At 44.4% G+C, this 13,660-nt stretch overlaps 1 long non-coding RNA gene across 1 annotated transcript in view; it reads right to left on the reverse strand.

The window, feature by feature from the left end:
• Nucleotides 1–8,856: 8,856 nt before the first annotated feature.
• Nucleotides 8,857–13,660, reverse strand: part of LOC311604781 — a 34,369-nt gene continuing 29,565 nt past the window's right edge. The window contains exon 2 of the long non-coding RNA XR_014781675.1: nt 8,857–10,296. This is a non-coding gene — a long non-coding RNA (uncharacterized lncRNA). The remainder of the gene's footprint in view (nt 10,297–13,660) is intronic.

The following is a 13,660-nucleotide window of genomic DNA, read 5'->3' on the forward strand; positions in this document are numbered from 1 at the left end:
AAAACATTACAGCCAAGAAGCTTTGAAAAGTAGTGTATCAAGCCAGGTGCGGTGGAGCACACCTTTAGTCCCAGCACTTGGGAGGCAGAGGCAGGCAGATCTGAGTTTGAGGCCAGCCTGATCTACAGAGAGAGTTTTCTGGGACAGCCAGGGCTGTTACACAGTTGCAGAAGGACTTGTGAACTGACCTAGTCAGCTGACAATGGACTTTTGTGATTCAGTGCTGGCTGAAAAATATCCAGGGTGATGCACATTTCACATTAAAAAGGGAGAGATAGGAGTTTTGTGTAAAATCTCTGATGACCAAAGGGGGTAAAATAATGGAATTTCCTAGTGGCATTAAAACTAGAAAGAATAAAAGTTTTAAAAGATGCAATCAGAGGGAACTGCAAGATATTTACCCCAATATTCTGATTTATGCTGTATCTTTTTTATATTTTAAAGAAGGTAACATGCTACCTGCCCACAGTGTTTGGATAGTAATGAAAACGTATAATCAATTTTGTAATGTACATCAAAAAGAGATGTCCCACTCTTTGCCCCTTGGCATCTGTTTGAAAAAGAACCTCTGTTAATATTTCATCCTGTAGTCTTCTAGATTACTCTGTGGGGGATGTGTGCATGCAGGTGTATTTATCTAAGCAGACTATACTATGTTTATTACTCCTTATTTTTTCTTCAATCCCCAAAATGTTAAGGCTGTGTTTTTTCTATTCATAAGAAATTTGTCAATTTCTAATTAGCCATGTGTCTATTAAGAAGCCATAATTTAACCTACCTATTATGAATAGCATTTAAGTCGATTCCAATAGTTTCTCATAACATTGATAGCATCGCATCTGTGTAATTGCAATAGAAAGATACCGTATAGCTATCCATATTTCTTCAGGAAATGTTAATCAAATCCCTAATATGGAATTGCTGACTCCAAAAGAATATCCACTAACATTTTGATATATAATAATAAAATTTGCTCTGAAAGTTAAAAGCTCAAGAGAAATATACAACCATAGTAGTCCAATCCATTGCCTTCTTTGAGCACCACAGGAAGTTCATCTTACCAATGCATTTTCATCTTGGCATTTATAGTCTCTTAGTAAACACTAAAAATGGGGTTTGAAGGGTGGGTCAGTGGGCAAGACCACTCACTTTGTAAGCATAGGGACCTGACTTAAAATCTCCAGCAATCACATAAAAAATCCAGAGCACAGAAGGACCACTGTGGATTGCTAACTGCCAGCCTAGCTCCACCCTAAGTGAGAGACCCCCATCTCAAGGAAATAAAGGTGGGGAGTGCTAGAACAGGACCCCTAAAATTCTCCTCTGCCCTTCACATGTGCATGGGCAAGCACATCCACATATGCACACACATTACACATATGTACCATACACAATCAAAGAAAAAAATTAAATCAATGGCACGTCTATTGCTTACAAGCAATGTAAAAACAGATGTAAAAGTTTTTATTTTTTTTACTTCAGTTAGTAAAATCGTCAAAACAGCAGTTTTGTTGTCCTTTCCTAAGCTGTATCCACTCCCAAATATTCGAAAGCTATGTAGGAATTCGGGTCCCTATTTCTGGCTGATGTCTGTACCTTGAGTGTTTGTGCTCACAATCCCACTCCCCTACCCCTGGCTTTTTGATGGTGGTGTCTTCTCTTTGGAGGGAGAAAAGCATGTTGTTTATCTTGCCCTTCCATGTTGCAGCCGATTTAGGATGGAGTGATAGGGAAGCAAAGAATTTAGTGCAGTCCTATACTGTGCATTAGCACTCAACGCCGATGCATTTCCAGCACAGAGCTCGCAGTGGCTTTCTAGACACCCCCAGAGACTCTGTGGACAGTTTCAGAAGCTACATACTTCAGCACCTGGACAGTTCCTCCACCCAAGGGATGTAGAGAGAGGGTGCTGGCAGTTTACTGAGCCCCCTAGCGGTAGCTTTACTTGTTGCACAATTATTCTTAAATTGCCCAGAGGGGGAAATCTCCAATGTTGTTAGAAAAGATAAAAGCATCCTTTAAGAATATACAGAGTATTTTTTTATTGTGAGCCTAGCCTCTAACAGCTGGCGATGGGGATATGGAGGAAGAGAGTACTGGGAAAGACAAATGGAACTGGAATGGGGATGCATTTCAGGGATGATGTAAAAATCTAGTGCTACAGAAATTCCCTGGAATCTATAAGTAACTCTAGTGAAAACTCCCAGCAATGGGGGGGTGGGGGGGTGGGATACAGAGTCTTAACTAGACATATCCTACTACCAGGTAAGGCTTCCAGCAGTGGATAGGACATCAACCCAGCCACAAAATCTTCAGCCTACAATCTGTCCTGCCTGCAATACGTGCTGGGGCAGCGGTGGTGTAAAACCGGTGAGAATGGTTAACCAATGACTGCTACTGTCGCGCCTCGCTTGACCGGCAAGAAAGACGCGACCACCGGTTCTTCTCCTAAGCAGCTTTATTCAGGCCTTTCTTCTTCGCTTCGGTGAAAATCCCCCCAAGCCACTCCCCTCACATTCATTTATAGCACTCAAACAGCCAATCACACTAAGACACGTCTCACGCTCTGATAGGCTGCATGCCCGGCGCCCTGTGGAGGCGGGGGTCCACAAAGGGCTCCGTGGCTCTCCACATGCTACAACTTGAGGCCCACTGCAAGAGGAAACGCATGCCTGACACGACACTGCCTGGATAGCCAGGACCCAGAGGCTTGATAGCCCAGAGACCTAGGATAGAACCAAAAACAATGGGGCAAAGATAACAGTCAATGAAATGTTTCTAATGATATTCTGCTGTACTCATAGATCTGTGTCTATCCCAATCATCAGAGAGGCTTTATCCAGCAACTGATGGGAGCAGATGCAGAGACCCACAGCCAAACACCAGGTGAGGCTTGGGGAACCCCACAGAAGAGGGGAGGGAGGATTATAGAAACCAGTGGGCTTGAGAACACAACCCACGGAAACAACTAAGCAGGGTCATGGGGGTCACAGAGACCAAAACAACAATCATGGAGCCTGCAAGGGTCTGAGCTAGGCCCTAGGCATATATGTGATGGTTGTGTAACTTGGAGTTCTTGTGGGACTCCGAACAGTGGGAGCGTTGGGTGCCTCTGACTCTTTCACCTGTTCTTGGGACCCTTTTCTTCCTCCTGCCCAGTCCTGACATGAGGGTTTGTGCCTAATATCACTGTAATTTGTTATGCCACTTTGATTTTGTATCCTTAAGAAGCCTGCTTTTTTTCTGAAAGGACGTGGAGGCAGAGTAGACATGGGAGAGAAAGGAGGTGGGTGGAATGGACAGAGAAGAGGCAGCAGTCATAATGTAATCTATGAGTGAAGAACGAATTTTTAAAAAGAACATGGAGGGAAAACATGCAAGTTCCCACAATTCTTTCCTCAGTGGTGATACTGACAACACAAATGTACCTGCACACATGTATACCTACATAACAACATCTTTTTTTAATTCTAGACACATTAGCCTTTTTAAAGATTTTTAAAGATATATTTATTTATTATGTATACAATATTCTGCCTGCAAGATGACTGATCGCAGCCAAGGCCAGTGTCTCGTTGGAGTGTAATTAGTCACTCACAGGTGTGTCTCAAGGCTTTTCTCCTAGAAGGTTCCAGGCTCCATCCAGCTGCCAATCAACACTGACCATCACAGCTCTGGCTGCCCTTAAACTTACAGAGATCTGCCTACCTGTGCCTCCTGGGTTTAAAGTCATGTGCCATGCTGCCCAGCAAAATAGATACTTAGATGTGGAGGAAAAAATGTCAGTCACTTTTCTAAAATGATGAGTTAGGAGAACCTGGACCTTTAAGTCATGTCATCATGGACCAGAGAAGGCCCCGTGAGGCCACCTCAGTCCTCCACAAAATTCTTTTGGTCTCCACAGTATGAGAGCCCTCATCTGCCTCTTCCTCCCAGGTCTCTGGTTTGTTTTTCCTCAGAGCAGACCACGTTATGGGTAGCCAGCCCTGTGTCATGGCTTCTATTAGCACACCTAGGAACACTGTGTGATGAGCCAGCCTGGGTGGTTACCAAGGCTAAATTATCGCCGCACACGTTCCAACAGAGCGGCAGCCAACTAACTCTGAGTGTCATGTTGAAAAGAATCAAAATGATGTATCTCATTCTTCTGAGGTGGAAGACAAGAAAGCTTTAGCACTGGAGCAAGGCAGTAGCCAACAGGGACACCTGGTAGCACCTTGTCTCCTGACGTCAGTAGTGTTGTGGATCCCCGTGGTGGGTGTCCAGTGACAACAGGACAAGCTTCACATCCACTCCCATTTTGTATGCATTAGAGTTGCACGTATGTGCACACACATAGAGAGACTAGAGGGCAATTTCAGGTGTCATTCCTAGGAACTATTGACCTTTAATTTTGAGTCGGGGGGAGGGGGAAGGGGTCTCTCACTGACCTTGGGATCGCCAAGTGGGCTCTGCTGGCTGGACAGCAAGCCCCAGAGATCCATTAGTCTCTACCTCCAAGATGTAATATCACAAACACATATAACTGCGCTGGCTTGTTTTTTTAATGTATGTTCTAGGAGGGATTAAATTCAGGTCTGCAAGGTTTCCAGACAAGGACCTTCCTGGCTGAGCCCTATATGTCCTTAACCCTCTTTTTAAATAACTTGGTTCTGTTTGGACAGTTGATAAGTATACACAGAATAATTCCAAAGTGATGAAATAGTATATACTCTTAGGTGCTAATTGGTATACACAAAATGTAACTTCATCCTCTCTGGCTATGTACTATTAAGGAGGCAAAGCTTTAAGAGGCTAAACTGTTTGCCCATGCCTCCTGGAGCCTGTGGAGGAGTGTTAGCACCGCGCTCATGTTTGGCGGCTCAGTCACTTAGCGGTTAGACTTCCCTGCTCCCAAAGGAAAGGAACATGGATGAGGGCAAATAAACCAGGAAGTGGGGAGAGGACAGCAGTTAAGAGTGCTGGCTGCCCAGAGAACCCGGGCTTAATTCTCAGCACCCACGTGATGGTTCACAACAACTTATGACTCCAGTGCCAGAGATCTGATGCCCACTTTTGGCCTCTATGGGCACCATGCATACACTGGTACAGAGGCATAAGGTAGGCAAAAGCACCCATATACATAAAGACAAATAAATCAAGAAAATCCGAAAGGAACAGACAGCATCCCCTAGCATGCAGGAAAGCATGCGCAAAAGTCCAAAGGTGGGAATAAGTCTAATACAAGATAAAAGAAAAGGAGGTAGCCAGGTGCAGTGGTGCACGCCTGTAAACCCAGCACTCTGGGAGGCAGAGGCAGGTGGATCTCTGTGAGTTCGAGGACAGTCTGGTATACAAAAATGAGTCCAGGACTTCCAAGGCTGAAGAAAAAAGAAAGAAAGAAAAAGAAGAAGGAAGGGAGGTGGGTGAGACTGACTAATAAGGAGTGAGAATTTAGTAGGAATTAGGAGCCACTGACTCTGGCCTTGAAATCATCCAGGAGGTTTGGAAAGTCTAAACAGACTGTGGTGAGCAACAGGGAGCCACAGGAGGCTTGGGACACGGACGTTAAACCAGAGGTCACTGCCTAGGACCTGGATGTGAAGGACACCCCTGTATCCAGCCCTGGGGAGGCAGAGGTAGGAAGATGTCAGGTTTAAGGCCAGCCTGTTGCTATGTTGTGAATCTGAGCCCCTTTCTATGACAGGAAAAAAAAAACAAGTCATAGTTTATTGCTGGTGTGTGTGTGTGTGTGTGTGTGTGTGTGTGTGTGTGTGTGTGTAACTAAACAATAGAGTGTATGCTAGTATTCAAAAGGCCCTATGTTCAACCCCAATGTCCAAAACAAGAGAAGTCAGTGTAGGGATGGAGAGATGAGCACAGATGCTCTTACAGAGGATCCAAGTCTGGTTCTCAATATCTATGGCAAGTAGTTCACAGTAACATATGACTCACGGTGTGTATGGATATTGTATTGTGTGCACATATGTGTGTAGCATATAAGTATATGTGCACTTGGGTGTGCAGATGGGGATCCACAAATATGTTGTGGGGTGGAGCACCTATCCCTACCCTCATCCTAGAGATAAAGATGCCAGCAGCCACACTCGGTTTGTTTTACAGTGTGTGCTGGCGATCTGAACTCAGCCCTGGCGCCTGCACAGAGGCATCACCCCAGGCCTTGTAATTAAGTTTTTATAGGCAAAAATTGTTTTTAATCTCTTTTGACCCAGCTAGAGAGTTCTTTGTGTTTAAATACCTTGGGTACATGCTCTCAGCTTCACCTGTCACCTGACTTCTCCCATGTAAAGCCAGGGACAGCTATTTAGATCACTGTCCCACATTTAAGTAAATATGATGAGGTCTCTTTGGAGACAGACCATTTTGATAAGAAATCTTCTTTATATGAATTTCCATCTTTCAAATTCGAAAGGGATCTAGAAAACAGTTCTGTTCAATCATCAATGTTTGCCTGGTTCCCCTTGCTATGTTTCCTCTGGAGACAAGTCTAAGCACAGATTGGAATTTTTCCTTTTAGTTCATAAATTGTATTTTTAAAGCAACAGCTGTGGCTGGAGAGATGGCTCAGCAGTTAGGAGCACTTTCAGAGAACCCAGGTCCAGGCCCAGTAGCTCATGACTGCCTGTAACTCCAGAGGTTTGGTTTGTTTGTTTGGTTGTTTAGTTGGTTGGTTGGTTTGGTTTGGTTTGTTTAAGCCTGCAAGATAGATCACCAGTAAAAGCTCTTGCCACCAAATGTGATGGTAACCTGAGTTCCATTTCTGGATCCCACATGGTGGAAAGTGGGAACTGATTCCTGCAAGTTTTCTTCTGACTTCTACATGTTCAACATGCCCGCCACACACACACACACTCTCTCTCTCTCCCCGTATTTACATAAATAAATAAATATCTTAAAACTTCCAATCAAGAGCCGGGCATGGTGGCACATGCCTTTAATCCCAGCATTCAGGGAGGCAGAGGCAGGTGGATCACTGTGAGTTTGGGGCCAGCCTGGTCTACAAAGTGAGTCCAGGACAGCCAAGGCTAACACAGAGAAACTCTGTCTCGAAAAACAAAAAACAAAACCAAAAAACCTCCCATCAAAAGGGGACTGGAGAAACAGCTCAGCGGTTAAGAGTGAGTGCTACTTTTTCAGACCTAAATTCAGTCCCCAGAGCACTTACGGAGCAGCTCACAACCCCGCTGTAACTCCAGTTCCAGGGGATCTGATGCCCTCTTCTGGCCTCTACAGGTACTGCATCCACCCACATGCACACTCACACATACAGTTTAAAACAACAGCAAACACTTTCCATCTAAGATTTTTTTTTCTCTAAGATCAACACAAAATTACAGGAGTTGCCTGTGAGCATGCTGATCACCATCCTTCCATGAACCCAGAGACCATCTCTTTCCCGTGTGAGATGTTGGCTCTGATATGATTCCTTTGTGTGTACTTGCCTTACCACTATGGCTGCTGAAGTGTAGCGACAGACACTTGACCTTGGCCATGTAAGCACCAATGGAAAGCTTTCCTCAGGACTTAAGGGTTAAAAATGAGTTTATTTCCCAACTACTTCGCATATGGGATTGCCAGACAAAAAATGTCTCCTGATATTGCAGGGGCAAAGTGTCGCCTTACTTAAGCAATCATAAAGTCAGTCGTAGCTGACCACCTTCCAGATTTGAATTCCCAAAAGCACATTTGAAGCATAAAGAAACTAGTTTGAAGGAAAATGTCTATCACTGAGTTGCTCACAGGCAGGTCTTGGTTATAGATATTTGTTATTAACAAACAAGCTGGTATTAGTATTTGTGTTGAAGATATGAGGGAAAAGTCCTAGAGAGGAGTACTGTGATAAATGATTGCTAAACCATGGGTCTTTAGTACCAACTCCTGGGCTGTTTTACCCCACCAGGGTTTCTTTCTTCTTATCCTGGGGATTCAACCTGAGGCTTTGCACATGCGAGGCAAGTGCTCTCCCCTTGAGCTACAGCCAATGCTGCTCTGTCCGGCTTATGCAACTTCTTTCCAGGCTCAGAAAACCTAAGAGTAACTTCATGAACTACAAGACATTTATCTTTTTGGCAAGGAACCAAACTCCTCAACAATTCCACTTCAGCCATTTGCCAGACAGATTAACAAAGGAGTATCCCTCAGGATGGAGTTGATGTGTCCACAAACTCCCCCTGGTTGAGAGACCTTGGCAGCATTTAGTCTCTGTTCAGTAAAGAGCCCCTTCCCATCTTCCCTTATAGTTTAGGAATCAAGGGTAGAAAATGTGAAAAGTGTGTGGCCCCTACCTGCCTCGGTCAAGCAAGAATGCATTAATGATTTCTTGTGCTTGCCACCTTCCCTACACAATTCAGGCTCAGCCTCAGACTCCTCCGGTTCAGTGTGCCATGACAGGCAAGCCAAGCAGCAGAAATTGGCAAGTAAGCTAGATCTGATGGGGTCCACCTGTAACCCCAGCACTCGGGGAAGAGGATTTGATGCAGAGCAGTCTCACGTTCCGGGCCAGCCTAGGTACATGGCGAGATTCCGGGTCCGATAGTCAAACAGCCAACAAACGAAAGATGACATTCACTTACCATTGCCGGTACTGGAAAACATTCTTTGTGCTTACTCTATGTGGCAGCCTTTCTTAATTAGTAAAATGTCTGATATGCTGAAATGTTTCCTAAAATAATAGCTCCCAAGTATACCCAGCTGGAATTCAAATAGTCTTATGTAAGTCAAAATTTAAGTCATAATCAAGAAGAATCTGTAATTAAACCAGAGTGTGGACTAAATAGGTGCTTGTGTTTGCTTTGAGTGTAACCATGGAAGCATCGAAGGCTACTTCCCAGAAATGAAATTATCCGAGAACTCAAATTGTTGTCTCCTTTTATTGAGCGTTGGGTCTTTAGTATACCAAAGGCAATCTAGAATCATCCAATTAACCAGAAGAGCTATTAAAGTCATCTGATTACAAATCTAGGAAGATTACATTTTCTCCTATTCAAAGGACATTTAATTTAAAAAAAATAAAAATAAAAGTTAGGTTCTCCAAATATAGACTCACAACTGGAAAGTGTGCAGAGTGAGAGACCTTGGAACACTCAGTTCTAAGTAGAATGTGTCCATCAACCCCCTTCCTTCAGGCCTCAGAGAACTCTGCAGAAGAGGAGGAAGACAGGTAAAAGCCAGGGTGGGTGGAGCACATCACAGGGAAAAGGCTTTCTAGATACAACAGGACTGATGCACCAATGAACTTATACAGTCTATGGCAGCATGCACAGGGCCTTCACAGGCCTGGCTACACTAAGCCAGATTGGGGGGGGGAGGTGAGGGGGTGTCCCAGGGCTAAGAGGGGAAGGGACATAAGCCTCCATCCTAACCTAAGCTAGCTCCAATTGATATATGATCATAAAGGAAAAATTAGTTTTCTCCAATGGAATCTTGTTGGGAAACAAAACACAGTTAAGGACAGGCCTCCTGCCCAGCATAGATGGCCAACACAAAACTAACTCAAATGTAATTGCAGGGGGCGGAGGGCAGTGTCTCATATGTTTTGTCTGGGCATTTTTTTTAACACTACAGGTCTTTTGTTTATATATTATGATCTCTGATTTTGTGTCTATATGGGGTTTCTGTATTTCTGCACCTACATATGTTTCTTGTGCTTTTTCTTTGGCTCTTTTTTTTTTTCTGTGTGTTTGTTTGTTTTTATCATATTTTTCTCTTTCTTTTCCTTTAGATGCTTGCTTATTTTCTAATGTGAGAGGGAAAAAAGGATGTAGATTTGGGTGGGAGGGAGGAGGGAAGGATCTGAGGGAAGTGGGGGAAGGGAAAACTGTAATCAGAATATATAGTATGAAAAAATATCTATTTTTAACTTTAAAAAGAAAGAAAAGACAGGTTCTCATGCAGCCCAGGCTAGCCTCGAACTTGCTACATAGCTGAAGATGGCCTTGAACTTCTAAGTTGCATGCATGAGTCACCATGTGCTGCTGGGGATTGAATGCAGAGCCTTATTCGTGCTAGCCCCACCAACATTGAGAACTTGGTTCATTCATGGAGTGCCGACTTCCTGGGGCTCCTGTTCTTCGAAGCTACACTGTTCTGTGCTGGAGACAGGTGGCAACAGTGACCATGGCAGAAAGGCTCTTACAGAGTTCAATTCACCAGTCTTCAGTCTTCTTCCTGCCCCTGGCTAGGGGTGCAGAGGAGGGTCACAGATTTCCAGAGTCGCTTGTTGTAGATGCTGCTGCGAACAGCTCCAGAAGCCTCCTGGTCTGACTTTTGAACAACGTGGAACATTTAGCAGCCAGACTGTTATGATTAAAGAGAGAAATGAATTCACTGATTAGTTCCGTGAATGCCATGCAATGCTTTGAAAGCATCTCTTTATGATGGTTGAGGGCAGCCGAGCATTATGCTTTAGATATGAAGTGCTGTGCCCTGCAATGGCTCGTGGTTTTGATGTTAGCCCCCAGAAGGTGGAGACAGAATTGGATCATGAGAGCTCTGACTTAAACAGTGAACTAATGCACTTCATGGAACTGCATAATTTGATGGCACTGGACAGTAACAGAGACTTTGAGACCTACAGCAATGGACCAAGCTGAAACCTCTGTATCTTTGAGCCAAAAATCAACCTTACCTTATTTTAGGTTAAACCAATTATTTTATAGCAGCAAAAGGCTGATAATATACAGACCCAAACCCACATACTTGAAACTGTGACCTCCACTTACTATAAAATCAAAATATGCAAACTTGGAAAAGGCAGAAATATATGTTTAAAATGGGGGGGGGGAACAAATAAGTTAGACTAACATGTATCACCATGACGCAGCATAGCACACGGCACAGAGCAGGCTCCTGATAAACATTTGATGAGCAAAAACATAAGTCAGTGAACAACTTGGAATTCTAGTGACTACATTTCACTTTCTATATTTATCACTCCCATTTTACTTCCTCGTCTGATTCTAAATCGCTTGCTTCTGTGCTTTTTATAACCTTTTCCATGTTTGTGCCAATTTCTCTAGGTGTTCCCAAGCTTAGGTGATTTCCTTTTCGACATTTCATGCTGTGATCGGGGAGAAAACCTTGGCTGTAGCTTTGAAGAATGCTATATCCTTGGCGATGCATTTCTATGTGCTGACTTCACAGTTTGGGCCTCTGAGAAGGAAAAGCCTAAGCCTACAAAGTGTAGTCGTGTCTCAGAACTCTGGCCTTCTGGGCATTGCCCTGGAGATTAAGAAACTGTAGAGTCAGAAGCTGTCCTAACTCCTGCCCACCCATTCGCTTGCACATCCAGTTTGTATGTGCACATCCTCTTTGTGTGTGCACATCCTCTTTGTGTGTGCACATCCTCTTTGTGTGTACACATCCTCTTTGTGTATGCACATCCTCTTTGTGTGTGCACATCCTCTTTGTGTGTGCACATCCTCTTTGTGTGTGCACATCCTCTTTGTGTGTGCACATCCTCTTTGTGTGTGCACATCCTCTTTGTGTGTGCACATCCTCTTTGTGTGTGCACATCCTCTTTGTGTGTGCACATCCTCTTTGTGTGCGCACATCCTCTTTGTGTGCGCACATCCTCTTTGTGTGCGCACATCCTCTTTGTGTGCGCACATCCTCTTTGTGTGCGCACATCCTCTTTGTGTGCGTACAACCTCTTTGTGTGTGCACATCCTCTTTGTGTGTGCACATCCTCTTTGTGTGTGCACAACCTCTTTGTGTGTACACATCCTCTTTTGTGTGCACATCCTCTTTGTGTGTGCACATCCTCTTTGTGTGCGCACATCCTCTTTGTGTGCGCACATCCTCTTTGTGTGTGCACATCCTCTTTGTGTGTGCACATCCTCTTTGTGTGCACACATCCTCTTTGTGTGCGCACATCCTCTTTGTGTGCGCACATCCTCTTTGTGTGTGCACATCCTCCCAGGAAGTAAAAGACTACTGTAGACTGAATGCAGAGTAGAACCCTGTAACTTACAGTAACGGAAAATGACTCTGGTAAGTGAAGTGAGCCAGGCACAGAGTGACAACTACTGTACAATTTCCCTGACATGTAGACTCTAGAACCGGATAATCTCACAGAGGTTGAGTAGAGTCACGTGTGTAGAGGGATAGGAACATGGTGATGTGTGAGTGCTAAGCTACAGTGGGACAGCAGTGAGATGGTCGGCAGCTCTGTTCCACAGGGTGCTGACTGTGATAATAATGTCCTGTGTTGCAGAAGGCTAGACAAAAGGATTTTGAAGATTTTTCTTTTGCCATAAAGAAAGGATGTGGTTGAGGAAACAAGTTTGTTTAACTTGATTTCAACTCTGTATAATTTGGTACTGGGGAGCTGGGCCAGTGATTAAGAGCACTGGCTGCTCTCCCAGAGGATTCTGTTTCAGTTCATAGCAAGCACTTGGCAACTCACAACCATCTGTACATCCAATTCCCTTCTTCTTACTTATGTGGACACCAGGCATACAAGTGAAACACGACACTGGAGCAATATCTGAAAGCTTACCCGAGAGAGAGAGAGAGAGAGAGAGAGAGAGAGAGAGAGAGAGAGAGAGGAGAAGAGAATGCCAACTGGGAGAGTTATGAGCTTTTTAAATCTCAAAGCCCACCCCTAGTGACACGCCTCTTCCAACTAGGCCACACCTCCTAATCCCTCCCAAACAGTTCCACTAACTGAGGAGCAATCAGTCAAACATATGAGCCTTTAGGAGTCATTATTCTCATTCAAACCTCCACAAGGCATATGGGCACTCACAGCAACGTGTTGATGCACAGCTTTCATTAGATGATTCAAGGAACAAGCTCTGATAGAGCAAGTAGCAGAGGTTTGAAAGACCGTGAGCCTCCAGGAAGCACACTCAACTCCCACGCATGAGGTCAGAGTCTACAAAACCAGCCCTGAAGATTTTAGGTCAGCTAGTAAAAGAAACCCTAGACAGAGAAGAAATAGTCAAAGCTGTAAGGTGAGAGGGTAACCTTCAGATTTGGAGCAGAGAAAAGGCAGAGGAGGTGTTCTGCTTCTTTTTTTTTAAACGCTTGACGCAAGTTAAAGTTATTTCACAAAAAGGGAATCTCAACAGAGAAATGTGTCCATCAGATTGGCCTGTGGGCATATCTGTAGAGCATTTTCTCAATTAATGATTGGTAAGGGAGGACCCAGTCCACTGTGAATGGTGCTACTCCTGGGCAGGTGGTTCTGGGTTCTATGAAAACATCAAGCTAAGTGAGCCAGAGAATGGCACAGCCATGTCTAGTGGGAACAGTGAAAGGCATAAAGCCAGCACAGCTGCTTGACAAAGCTCCAGCAAAGCAAAGCTGAGTGGTGCAATCACTATGATGCAGTCTCCCACTTTTTGGCCTTGATCTCTGCATGTGGCATGCTTGGGGGGGGTGGGTCTTTTATTATTTGTACAACTTGGGTATAGCACATTGATGGGAGTTTTCTTAAGAATCATTTATTCCCTCTCCCAGGAATGCTACTTCTAAGTTTCCCCAGGAATGGCCTGACCGTACTGTCCCTCCTGCTTTTAGGGAGATATCCTTATCTGGCCCTACTTAAAAGTATTCCTGGCCCTGGAGGTTGTGACACAAATAAAGATGCCAGAGACATCCTACTGAGGCCCTGACTCAGAGATGCTCTTACCACATCTGCCCCTGCACTTACTCA

This window comes from Acomys minous (genome assembly GCF_964271855.1).
Source record: "Acomys minous genome assembly, chromosome: 9".
In the NCBI taxonomy this organism is placed as follows: domain Eukaryota; kingdom Metazoa; phylum Chordata; class Mammalia; order Rodentia; family Muridae; genus Acomys; species Acomys minous.